Below are 14,406 nucleotides of genomic sequence, written 5' to 3' on the forward strand. Positions count from 1 at the left end.
AAAGGCCTTCTGTGAGGAAAATCTAATTCTGATTAGCTGGGCCTGACTCCCCAGTGGCTGGGCCTATGCCCTCCAGGCCCACCCTTGGCTGCGCCCCTGCCCAGTCATGTGAAATCGATATAGTGCCTAATTTATTTATTACAGTTGACTGATTTCCTTATATAAACTGTAACTCAGTAAAATCGTAGAAATTCTTGTATGTTGCATTTATATATTTTTTCAGTATAGATACAGTAACTCTGTGTTATGGATAGCGTAACTAGCTAGTTCCCAGTACACAAAAAAAAAAATTACGCTTAGCCTACACCCAATGATGACTCAATGGTTGCTAAAATGGCAAGAGGTCTGTGCATGATAGGGTGTTGTCCTGCCTTTTTAAAATCTCAGTTAACCAGACAGGTCCTACAGGCCCTAGTTTTGTCTCACCTGGACTCGCATAGTATTAAATAAAGCCATGACTACATGGAACGACTACATGGAACTCTCTGCCACCCCAGGTAGCAATAAAACCAGATAAAAAACGGATAAATTAACACGTTACTGCACAAACGGAACTGTAATGAGACACAGCCATTTTATATATATTGTATTGTAATTTGCACTATATTATACCTAGATATTGTGTATGTACTAATATGTAGGCTATGTGGGACATTGTACATGTATGTATTTCGGTCCTTGTCTGTACTATGGACCCCAGGAAGAGTACCTGCTGCTTTTGCATGGGGATCCTAATACATACCAAGTGCTATAAATTCAAGACATGATTTGCAACTCTGGCAGATAGCCCCCACTCATGACCAGGGAAAGGGGGATACCTAGTCAGTTGTCCAACAATGTCTTCCACATTTAACCAAACTTAACCAACTATCAACATCCACAGTGCCCAGGGAACAGTTGGTTGACTGCTTTGCTAGTAAGTTAGAATGAACTTTTCACCTTACTTTGTCCCGGTCGAGAGGAGGGGATTCTGTTAAAGCATTGAAATTACGTCATGATCTGCATATAAACTGCTGCACGTGATTAAGTGGGAGCGCGCTCCGAGAATAAATTCTATTACCTATTATTGAAAGACTGGTCTGTGTCTATTTTACGCAAACAGGAAACCTTAGAAATTCTCATAAAATAGATTAAGGGCTTTCAATTGATGAAAGCACATTGGCATAATTAAATACAGTAACAATTGGTCCTTCGAGTGGATTCCACAAACTTCTCTGTCGTCCGAAGGGAAAAGCCGAAAACCGTGCACGGACGAGGCTGGACTCGTCATTTAAAGTCCTGGCCTCCAGCAGAGGTTTAATAATAACAGGCCGGTATATATATCTTAGGTCGACAGAGAAGGTGACGGAATCGAACCGGCATTGCTTTTCCCAGTCTACAGGACGAAGGTAAATAAGTCTTTATTCTCGAATTTGGCAGGAATTATTTAAAATATTTTTGATTGAATGTGCTAAAGGAGTTTGGATTTAATCAATGATAGTTGCTTGAATATTTTGAACAAATACAATGGGTTTCTACTTTGTGTGTAACCAAAATCGATAGGAAGGAAGGAAACGAGTCTGAAATGACTCGTGGTAAGGTGCACTACCAAAACTAAACTAAAACTTAAATATTCCTGGTTTTGCAAGCCAGAAGGGTGTTAAGAAGGGATATAGTACGTATTGTTAGATGGGACGTTCGTTCTGTACAAATAGGATAACCATTAATTCAAAAGACATACCTAAATAATAAATTACTCTTGGTGAGAAGGCAGGGTAACTCTAGGCGAACATAATGATTGAACCTATTCAATACTGAAATAAATTAATATCTAAGGGCAGGATAGGTAAGCCAATTCTAGAGTAGTGAGATATGAGATATTAACGTTGAAAGTCCCAAGGAACAATAGTTTATAATGAGCTTATAATTGTATACGGGTGAAATGTAATGTCCAATCAAAAGTCATCTATAGATGAGGTTTCCAGAAAGGAGAATACATACTGATTATCATTAAAGAGACACACACATAGTCAGACAGAAAAGCAACAAAAGTAACTAAGTAACGGTAATTAGCAGATTCATAGAAATACACGCACATAGGTAAGTGATTAAATACCATAGCTACTAGTAACGGTAAGGATTAAAGTTGGGTAGAAATTCCTCAAAGGAGGTGTCGGAACTAACGGGAGACGAAAGTTATAAAGTTGAGAAAAGTGGATAAGGTGAGTCAAAAGAAAAAGCAAAAATGTTTTAATTGTAACGAAATTGGACATTTCGCCCGGGAGTGTAATACTCCCTGCAAACGTCACCACAAATATTGTTATTTAACTGAGGGGAAGGTCAGAGGCGACAATCGGGTAAAAAAAAAGAAGGGTGAGATAAAAAGAGAGTGAGATTAATGAGAATCCTAACTGAGGGAAAACTTTGGGCGTTTAAATTAGGGCTATTTTCTGTTGTCCAGATGCCGGAGTAACAAATACAGACAACTGTAAAATGGGTCTATTTGCGGAGAATCTCAGTCAGTTCCATAGCGTTGGTGGTATAGTGGTGAGCGTAGCAGTCTCACAAACTGCAGTCCAGGGTTCGGTTCCCAGCTCAGGCGTTAACTAAAATAATATATATATCTGAGTTTTTGGTTGTAATTAAACTAATTGTTTCGCAGAGAAAGGTATAGTCACTAGTATTGGTATAAGATATAAACGGAACATTTTAAATAGTTTGTTTGGTTCAAATTGAAAGACTAATTCATTCAACTTAAAATAAGGACGAAGCGAATTTTGATGCAAGACGATGTCTGTTCACTAAATTATCTGTTTGAATAATGTATTGGGAATAGAGTCGTAATTAAAATGCTAAATCAAAGACGAGACAGTAACTTAAATCAAATGAATTCTGAATAATAACGGGGAAACAATTACGATAGATTTGTGCCCATCGAAATGTTCTTATAAATTTAGCGAATTGGGAGATGAGAGATGTTGATTGATGTTGTAAACTCTAATTCAGGATTCAACAGATGTGATAAATTAGGTATGGTTTATCGAACCCGAACTACTGTTGCTGCAGACAGCCAACAATTATTTACAATTCATTGAAAATCGTTGCGAATTGGGTCGAGGTTGAGCGCTTGTTGATGACATCACTTGCAAGGCACTTTTGTCGCCACGGAAATGATGTCGTGACTGGGGGTAACGGAGGAAATTGTTTGTGTCTTTTAGAAGGAAAATGCGTGCATTATTGTTTTGAGTCACTTTTCAGAAGTTGATAAAAATGTCCAAATACATTTTTAGAAGGAGTATGTAAGTCGTCAGGAAAGATGCTAAAAACTAGCAGCGGATTCGCTAGGTGGGCATCATTGATTTGTGGCGTTTATTTGGACTGTATTAGGCTAATAGCCTAATACAGTCCAAATAAACGTCACAAATCAATGATGCCCACCTAGCGAATCGTAAAACATTGTGATAATGGATTCTGATGGTTATTGATTCCTGGTTTGATTGTTTATGCAACATCCGTGAATTTGAGCACTGTTTCCATTATGTGGAACAATGCTAGGGTATTAATGTTGAAAAGTAACCTCTATAGTAAAACATAATTGCATATGTTTCGGGAAACTAGCTAGGTTGAATTTGGTTATTTGAGCTTCTCCCCTGATACGTAGACATCTGTAACAGGGGCAAGTTGTTTTTTCTTGAGGAACACGCAGATGATGTCTTGTTTTATTGAGATGTAAACGGTGAGTCTCTGAGTAATTTTGTCATCTGAAGCATTATAGTAGTGAGCTTTTTTATAGTTTGTTTTTTGCTGATAAAAGTGGTTTGTTTATTTGGTTACTGATGATTGTTTATTTTAGGAGTTGATTTAACTTAATTAAGCATTTGTTCTGGAGTGTTTAAGTAGAATTCTTTATACCGGGACGGATGGAAGTTATCAAAAATATGTGAGTTGAAGGAGCCAAGGGAAAATACGTTTACATTTTTATTAAATATCTGGGATTGAATTACGGATTTCTTACACTGAGAAATGTACGACATTTACGGCAGAGGGAAAAAGTAATACATTTGATAATAATGTTATCAGGTTAATTGTATCTAAGGGTAGCATGTTCATTTAAGTAAACATATACATTGACGTTGTTTATAACTTTCGATTAATGATTCGAGATAAAGGGGAATTATCATTAGGTTTAGTTTATAGTTCACTTTTGAGTTTCTGAATCGAAGTAGCATAGTGAATGCTAATTAGGCGTGTTGTGTTATATAAGTAGCACAGATACTTCTTAAAGTAGATAAGAAACTTGACAGAGAATTGGTACAGGATTGACATGAATGGACGCCCAAGGGAGAATTGGACATGTGGAAAATTAAAGGGGCTCCTACATGATGATGTCAGACATAAGGATAATTTACTAATCTTACCTAAGTCATTGTTTAAGAGTAGGCAAGGTTGTTACCTGGGCAGAGCCAGGTAACAAAGGGGGGATTGGGTAAATTGTGTTCTAGGATAGGATGTGACCTACGGAATAATTAACTGATAAAAAAATAAAAATAATTAGCTAACAAGTAAGTATAGAAGTTAAAGATATAATCAGATAGAACAAACGAGAAACTGTTTGTTAACCAAACCTGTATGTCCAAGATTTTATGCACTACAGGTGAATTAAAGGTGAAGTCACTCAATCCAGTCCCTGAGGCCTGTTGGGGGGACCATACCAAGGACTCCTAGTGACAGCTAGCAGAAAGGACTACCCGGATTCATATCACACTGCGGGAGGATAGGACACATTAGGGCACTGTCGAACAATAACAGAGTTCGAGAGGAGAACTGAAATTAACAGAATTCTGGGGGCCATCTCTCGAATGAAAAATACCTTACCTGTCCTTTCCTCACTGTTCTTGTTCATAGAAGTGAAAATGTGTCTGACTCTTGCTAATGATGTGTTTTCTGGAAGAGGGTGTGGCTTTATAGGTGAGCTGTCCATCCTAAGCTGTATGGTTGGAGACCTTATTCCTACACCATGAACCCGAGAAGGCCAGAGGGTAATATTGACATAATTAAACAAGGAGAAATTAGTATTAACCAAGCATAAGAGATCACTTGATCTGGATAAACAGGAGGTGAGAGTAGGATAGGGAGGGATGTCTCAGTGAAGTTCTATGTAGACCAAGTGATGTCTCTGACTCCTTGGCAGTTCAGGACTAAGAGTAGCTATTATGGAACATGTTATAGCTCACATCATGTGAGAAGGCTACATAAATCTACATACCCAGCATGGAAGGAGATGGAGGGTAGTGAAAGTAAGGGTTTCAGTTGATAACCTAGTGCATTCCAGGTAGAAAAAGTTAGAGCAGCTGATTGCTCTATAGTCAGCAGAATACAAGCAGAGTCCCTGACAAAACAGATACTGACTGTGGAGTTGTCCAGAGCCAAGAGCCGGTGTGGATAGTTCAGAAATGGAATTATTCACCTAAGGGAACAACCTGTATGGTAAAGCTATTCATGGAAGCAGGAAAGCCAGATAATATGTTGTATGGATTTGCACTATTTATATCCACATGTTCCTCTGAAATCTGAGCTTCCTCCTTTCACAGAGGCAACGGGAGACTGTTTATTGTTTGATTCAGTATAGTACTCCTGGGAAATATGTGGGGCAAAATCAGTACTGCAATAGGACAGATAATGTTACTTCTGATGCGACCAATGAGTGTTTTGGCAGACTGGTTGAGATCTGGTGTAATGCTCCGGGTGTCGTGGGTGTGGAGTCAAATGCAGGAGACAGAGAGTTCAATGCTGCGCGTCTTTTAATCGCACCAATGCACCACAGGGTGCTCACAAAAACGTTACGTTCCCAAAACACAGGGAATCAAAATGTACAATGGGAAACAATCCCGACCGGACACTAACACGTGCCTATACCACAGAGCCGAAGGTTTACATAGAAATAATCCCGCACAACAACCAGGCGGGCCGGCTGTCTAATAAAGACAAACTAATTAAACATTCACAGGTGCTACCACTCAACATACAAGGAGGGGAAGGAAAAACAATCAGTGGCAGCTAATAGGCCGGTGACGACGACCGCCGAGCGCCACCTGCCCGGGAAAGGGAAACACCCTCGGTCGGACTCGTGACAGTACCCCCCCCCTGACGCGTGGCTCCCGCAGCGCGCCGACACCGGCCTCGAGGTCGCCCCGGAGGACGAGGCGCAGGGCGATCCGGATGGAGGCGATGGAAATCCCTCAACATGGAGGGATCCAAGATGTCCCCCACCGGTACCCAGCACCTCTCCTCCGGACCGTACCCCTCCCAGTCCACGAGGTACTGCAGGCCCCTCACCCGGCGTCTTGAGTCCAGAATGGCCCGGATTGTGTACGCCGGGGACCCCTCGATGTCCAGCGGGGGGGGAGGGACCTCCGGTACCTCACTGTCCTGCAGGGGACCAGCTACCACCGGCCTGAGGAGAGACACATGAAACGAGGGGTTAATACGATAATAGGAAGGGAGTTGTAATCGATAACACACCTCGTTTATCCTCCTCAGGACTTTAAAGGGCCCTACACACTGCGGACCCAGCTTCCGGCAGGGCAAGCGGAGAGGTAGGTTTCGGGTCGAGAGCCAGACCCTGTCCCCCGGTACAAACACGGGGGCCTCACTGCGGTGGCGGTCAGCACTCCTCTTCTGCCGTCCACTCGCTTGTCGTAGAGATTCCTGGACGGCCCTCCAGGTCTCCTTGGAGCGCTGTACCCATTCCTCCACCGCAGGAGCCTCGGTCTGGCTCGGATGCCATGGTGCCAGGACCGGCTGGTACCCCAACACACACTGAAAAGGGGACACGTTAGTAGAGGAGTGGCGTAGTGAGTTCTGAGCCATTTCAGCCCAGGGAATGTATCGTGCCCACTCCCCTGGCCGATCCTGGCAATACGACCGCAGAAACCTACCCACCTCCTGGTTCACTCTCTCCACCTGCCCATTACTCTCGGGGTGATAACCGGAGGTCAGGCTGACAGAGACCCCCAAACGTTCCATGAACGCTCTCCATACCCGGGACGTGAATTGGGGGCCCCGATCAGAAACGATGTCCTCCGGCACCCCGTAGTGCCGGAAGACATGGGTGAATAATGCCTCCGCAGTCTGTAGGGCTGTAGGGATACCGGGCAACGGGAGGAGACGGCAGGACTTAGAGAACCAATCCACAATTACCAGAACCGTGGTGTTCCCCTGAGACGGCGGGAGATCGGTTATGAAATCTATGGACAGATGTGACCATGGCCGCTGTGGAACAGGGAGGGGTTGTAGCTTCCCTCTAGGAAGGTGCCTAGGAGCCTTACTCTGAGCGCACACTGAACAGGAGGAGACATAACCCTTAACGTCCTTAGCCAACGTAGGCCACCAATACCTCCCCTGAAGGCTCCCCACTGTCCTCGTCACCCCAGGGTGACCCGAGGAGGGTAGGACGTGAGCCCACCGAATCAGTTTGTCCCGAACACCAAGCGGCACGTACCTTCGCCCCGCTGGACACTGAGGAGGCGCGGGTTCAGCCCGTAACGCCCGCTCGATGTCCGAGTCCACCTCCCATACCACTGGGGCTACCAGCTTCGAGGCGGGAAGGATGGGAGTAGGTTCGGTGGACCCATCCTCCGTGTCATAAAGGCGGGACAGTGCGTCAGCCTTCACGTTCTGGGAGCCCGGTCTATAAGACAAAGTAAATCGGAACCGGGTGAAGAACATGGCCCACCTTGCCTGACGTGGGTTAAGTCTCCTAGCTGCCCGAATATACTCCAGATTCTGGTGGTCGGTCCAGATGAGAAAGGGGTGTTTAGCCCCCTCAAGCCAGTGTCTCCACACCTTCAGAGCTCTAACCACCGCTAGCAACTCCCGGTCCCCCACATCATAGTTACGCTCCGCTGGGCTGAGCTTCCTTGAGAAGAAAGCGCAGGGTCGGAGTTTTGGTGGCGTACCCGAGCGCTGTGATAGCACGGCACCCACCCCAGCCTCGGACGCGTCCACCTCCACTATGAATGCTAGAGAGGGGTCCGGATGCGCCAACACGGGCGCATCAGTAAACAGCGCCTTCAACTTGTTGAATGCTCCGTCCGCCTCTGCTGACCACTGCAAACGCACCGGGCCCCCCTTCAGCAGTGAGGTGATGGGAGCCGCTACCTGGCCAAAACCCCGGATAAACCTCCGGTAGTAGTTGGCAAAACCCAGAAAACGCTGCACCTCCTTTACCGTGGTCGGAGTCGGCCAATTACGCACGGCCCTAATGCGGTCACCCTCCATCACTACCCCCGAGGTGGAAATGCGATATCCCAGAAAAGAGACGGCTCGTTTAGAGAACACGCATTTCTCAGCCTTGACGTATAGGTCATGCTCCAGCAGTCTACCAAGCACCTTGCGCACCAGAGACACATGCGCGGTGTGAGTGGCCGAGTAGATCAGAATGTCATCGATATAAGCCACCACTCCCTGCCCGCACAGGTCCCTGAGAATCTTGTCTACAAAGGATTGGAAAACGGCTGGAGCATTCTTTAACCCATACGGCATGACGAGGTACTCATAGTGGCCTGATGTAGTACTAAATGCGGTTTTCCACTCGTCTCCCTTCCGAATACGCACCAAACTATACGCGCTCCTGAGATCCAGTTTTGTGAAGAACTGCGCTCCGTGGAACGATTCCACCGCCGTAGCGATGAGAGGTAGAGGGTAACTATACCCCACTGTGATGGCGTTTAGACCTCTATAATCGATACACGGACGCAAGCCTCCCTCCTTTTTCCTCACAAAAAAGAAACTTGAGGAGACGGGTGAAATGGAGGACCGAATGTACCCCTGTCCCAGCGCCTCCGTGACATATGTCTCCATTGCCAACGTCTCCTCCTGGGACAGCGGGTACACGTGACTCTTGGGAAGTGCAGCGTCTACCTGGAGATCTATCGTACAATCCCTTCCCGGTCGATAAGGTGGTAATTTAGTCGCTTTCACTTTACTGAAAGCGATTGCCAAATCGGCATACTCGGGGGGAATGCACACCGTGGAACCCTGGTCTGGACTCTCCACCGACGTAGCACCGATGGAAACTCCCAAACACCTTCCAGAACACTCCTCTGACCACCCCTGGAGAACCCCCTGTTTCCACGAAATTTTAGGATTGTGCCGGGCCAGCCAGGGAGTCCCCAGCACCACTGGAAACGCAGGCGAGTCAATAATAAAGAAACTGATACGCTCCCTATGATTCCCCTGCGTCACCATGTCCAGTGGGACCGTGGTCTCCCTGACCATCCCTGACCCTAATGGCCGGCTATCTAGGGAGTGCACGGGGAAAGGAGAATCTATCGGCACCAGCGGAACCCCTAACTTAAGGGCGAGTCCGCGATCCATAAAGTTCCCAGCTGCGCCTGAATCGACGAGCGCCCTATGCTGGGAAGAGGGAAAAAAGCGAAGGAAAAAAGTTAAGACAAACATGTGGCCAACAGGGGGTTCTGGGTGAGTTTGATGCTGACTCACCTGGGGTGACCGAGAAGCGTTCCGTCTGCCATCTCTACTCCCAGACGGACCCCCCCAGCACCGATCAGACGTGTGTCCTCTCCGACCACAGTTGGTGCAGGGAAGGCCTCCTCCTCCGGTACCCCTCGGCGCAGCCCCTCCCAACTCCATCGGAATGGGAGCGGAGGGGCTGGGTGGTGGAACGCACAGGACCCTCTCTGAACGCCCGCGGGCAGCCAGCAGATTATCCAGTCGAATGGACATGTCAATCAGCTGATCCAGTGACAGAGTGGTGTCCCGACACGCTAACTCCCGGCGGACATCCTCTCGGAGACTACACCTGTAGTGGTCCATGAGGGCCCTGTCGTTCCACCCAGATCCGGCTGCCAAGGTCCGGAACTCCAGCGCGTAATCCTGGGCGCTCCTCCTCTCCTGCCTGAGGTGAAATAGTCGTTCTCCCGCCGCTCGGCCGTCTAGAGGGTGATCAAACACGGCGCGGAAGCGACGGGAAAACTCTGGGTAGTGCTCCCGCGCTGAGCATGACAGACCGCGTTCGCCCATTCCAGGGCACGACCCGTGAGGCAGGAGATGAGGACACTCACCCTCTCTTCTCCTGAGGGAGTGGGTCTGATGGTGGCCAGGTATAGCTCCAGCTGGAGCAGAAACCCCTGGCAACCCGCCGCCGCTCCATCATAAGCCCTCGGTAGCGTCAGACGGAGGGTGCTGGAGTCGGGAGATGGGGAGTCCGGAACCGTGGGTGCCGAAGGTGGAGAGAGGAGCCCACTCCTCTCCCATCTGTCCATTCTCTCCATCACTTGATCCATCGCGGATCCGATCCGATGAAGGACGGTGGTGTGGTGGAGAACCCGTTCCTCCATCGATGGGAGAGGGTTGGCTGCTGCTCCTGCTGACTCCATCAATTTGATAGGTGCGGGATTCTGTAATGCTCCGGGTGTCGTGGGTGTGGAGTCAAATGCAGGAGACAGAGAGTTCAATGCTGCCCGTCTTTTAATCGCACCAATGCACCACAGGGTGCTCACAAAAACGTTACGTTCCCAAAACACAGGGAATCAAAATGTACAATGGGAAACAATCCCGACCGGACACTAACACGTGCCTATACCACAGAGCCGAAGGTTTACATAGAAATAATCCCGCACAACAACCAGGCGGGCCGGCTGTCTAACAAAGACAAACTAATTAAACATTCACAGGTGCTACCACTCAACATACAAGGAGGGGAAGGAAAAACAATCAGTGGCAGCTAATAGGCCGGTGACGACGACCGCCGAGCGCCACCTGCCCGGGAAAGGGAAACACCCTCGGTCGGACTCGTGACATCTGGGGATTTCAGTAAGATAAGGAGGCCCAGGGCTCACATCTGTTGGTTGTGGTGTTGACTAAACGGGAGAAAATAAGTACTTCGACTGGGTCTTTTGATGATAGGGTTTGTATTAATAACATTGTGGTTCCAAGGGTGGCAGATGAGATCAAAGCTATAAATTAGATTCTGGTAGGATTAGAGTCAAGTATTTTGTGGTGGTCCACTCTTAATGAGAATGTGGATTGGATCAATTATATCTATTAAAAATCCACAGTGCTTCACCAATTATATTAGAGATGTAATGAATGACTTGGCAGAATAGAATAGTAAAAATGTTATGATTACTGTGTTATGGGCTACCTTCACCTGTGTGACTGTGTTAGTTTTGTACGGACGTGGTTGATTGCGTGTATGAAAGTTATCATTTCCAGGACTCTGGAGAAATCGATGACACTTCAGATGGTGATATATGGTCCAATCCTAAGCTCTGACCAGTGGAATACAAAATACATGGCTTGGACGTAATAGAAGAATCCGGATCCTTTCACTCGCGAGGAGACCATATTTGATGTTTAGGAAATTTAGATGTTTTCTTGTTTCAATGTATAGACTGTTTTTTCATGAAGATTAACTAAAAAATCCTGATAAGTAGAATTAAGATTCTGATGTAGGATAGAACAGTCATTGAAGTTGATTATGTACATACATGTATTGGTGGTCTTCTTTTAGTATATCATTGATATTTCCATGTAGTGTTTAATGATGGCATGAGTTGTTAAGTCATTTTGAGGGTGGATTGTTAGGAAATTATGATTAATATGACTGAACAAATAATTTTAAATGGAACTGTAACTAAGTAAACTTATACTCTGTTTTATTATATCTGATTAACTATATGGGTTGTGGACTGTGAAAACAGATAAGGTCGTTAGCCTATGGTTGACCCTACAGAAACTTAGCTCTGGGGTTTTTAGATAAGGCAGTGAATGCATTCCTAGGTTTTCTGTTATTAAAACTGTCAGTTCAGTGGTGATCGATAATGTTCAGGGGTCAAAAGTTATCTGGGAGTGTGTTAGTAAGTTAGAATGAACTTTTCACCTTACTTTGTCCCGGTTGAGAGGAGGGGATTCTGTTAAAGCATTGAAATGACGTCATGATCTGTATATAAACTGCTGCACGTGATTAAGTGGGAGCGTGCTCCGAGAATAAATTCTATTACCTATTATTGAAAGACTGGTCTGTGTCTATTTTATGCAAACAAGAAATCTTAGAAATTCTCATAAAATAGATTAAGGGCTTTCAATTGATGAAAGCACATTGGCATAATTAAATTACAGTAACAGTTATTGATTCAAAAAGGGCCAGGAGTGAGACACTACAACAGCCCAACAGTGCCAAATTTGGGCCGCAGAGGTAAGAACATACCAACTTAAATGTAAATATACTGAACAAAAATATGAACGCAACAGTACGTCAACAGTATGTCCAATCTGCCTCACAACCCGCAGACCTTGTGTAACCACGCCAACACAGGACCTCCACATCCGGCTTCTTCAACTGAGATCAGCCACCCAGACAGCTGATGAAACTGTGGGTTCGCACAACTGAATAATTTCTGCACAACCTATCTCAGGGAAGCACATTTGCGTGGTTGTTGTCCTCACCAGGGTCTTGACCTGAACGCAGTCCGGCGTAGTAACCAACATCAGTGGGAAAACGCTCACCTTTGATGGCCTCTGGCACGCTGGAGAAGTGTACTCTTCACTGATGAATCTGGATTTCAACTGTTCCGGGCAGATAAATCAAATCAAATCAAATTTATTTGTCACATACACATGGTTAGCAGATGTTAATGCGAGTGTAGAAAATGCTTGTGCTTCTAGTTCCGACAATGCAGTAATAACCAACGAGTAATCTAACCTAAAAATTCCAAACTACTACCTTATACACACAAGTGTAAAGGGATAAAGAATATGTACATAAAGATACATGAATGAGTGATGGTACAGAACGGCATAGGCAAGATGCAGTAGATGGTATCGAGTACAGTATATACATATGAGATGAGTAATGTAGGGTATGTAAACAAAGTGGCATAGTTTAAAGTGGCTAGTGATACATGTATTACATAAAGATGCAGTAGATGATATAGAGTACAGTATATACATATACATATGAGATGAGTAATGTAGGGTATTTAAACATTATATTAATATTAAGTAGCATTGTTTAAAGTGGCTAGTGATATATTTTCCATCAATTTCCATCAATTCCCATTATTAAAGTGGCTGGAGTTGAGTCCGTGTGTTGGCAGCAGCCACTCAATGTTAGTGGTGGCTGTTTAACAGTCTGATGGCCTTGAGATAGAAGCTGTTTTTCAGTCTCTCGGTCCCTGCTTTGATGCACCTGTACTGACCTCGCCTTCTGGATGATAGCGGGGTGAACAGGCAGTGGCTCGGGTGGTTGTTGTCCTTGATGATCTTTTTGGCCTTCCTGTGATATCGGGTGCTGTAGGTGTCTTGGAGGGTACAGCCTGACATGATGCTCTCAATTGTGCATCTGTAAAGGTTTGTGAGGGTTTAGGTGATAAGCCAAATTTCTGTTGAGCCTTCTTCACCACACTGTCTGTGTGGGTGTACCATTTCAGTTTGTCTGTGATGTGTACGCCGAGGAACTTAAAAAAACGTTCCACCTTCACTACTGTCTCGTCGATGTGGATAGGGGGGTGCTCCCTCTGCTGTTTCCTGGAGTCCGCGATCATCTCCTTTGTTTTGTTGACGTTGATTGACAGGTTGTTTTCCTGACACCACACTCCGAGTGCCCTCACTTCCTCCCTGTAGGCGGTCTCGTCAGTGTTGGTAATCAAGGCCATTACTGTTGTGTCGTCTGCAAACTTGTTGATTTATTTGGTTGCGTGCATGGCCATGCAGTCATGGGATTACAGGAGTAGCTGAGCATGCACCCTTGTGGGGCGATAGCACTTCAAGATGTTCCTATACTCAAGAAGGGAAAGGTAACTGAACTAAATGACTATCGCCCTGTGACAATGCTACAGGGCGATAGTCATTTAGTTCAGTTACCTTTCCCTTCTTGAGTATAGGAACATCTTGAGTATAGGTGGCCATCTTGAAGCATGTGGGGACAGCAGACTGGGATAGGGAGCGATTACAGAATATGTCCGTAAACACACCAGCCAGCTGGTCTGCGCATGCTCTGAGGACGGAGCTAGGGAGGCCTTCTGGGCCAGCAGCCTTGCGAGTGTTAACACGTTTAAATGTCTGACTCACGTCGGCCACGGAGAAGGAGAGGGGGGCCTGCAGTCCATGGTAGTGGGCCCCGTCGGTGGCACTGTATTATCCTCAAAAGATTGCTGTTGCTCCCGTCCATATTTCAGAATGCAGCCTTTTGACAGCAAGCACTAATGTAAATGTAATCCACACTTGTATTAGTCCCCTCGTGTGGACATTGTCACAGCCTAAAAGCCAATGAAAAGGCAGCAGACAGACCTACGGTATGTTTTAGCGAGGAAGTTTGGTAGGGTGACCTGATTTGTAACTATGACAATTTTGTCTAACAGATTATGTACCCCAAAGTATATATTTTTATTCTAGAGTGGGGGA

This window comes from Oncorhynchus clarkii, chromosome 1 (assembly GCF_045791955.1).
Source record: "Oncorhynchus clarkii lewisi isolate Uvic-CL-2024 chromosome 1, UVic_Ocla_1.0, whole genome shotgun sequence".
Taxonomy (NCBI): domain Eukaryota; kingdom Metazoa; phylum Chordata; class Actinopteri; order Salmoniformes; family Salmonidae; genus Oncorhynchus; species Oncorhynchus clarkii.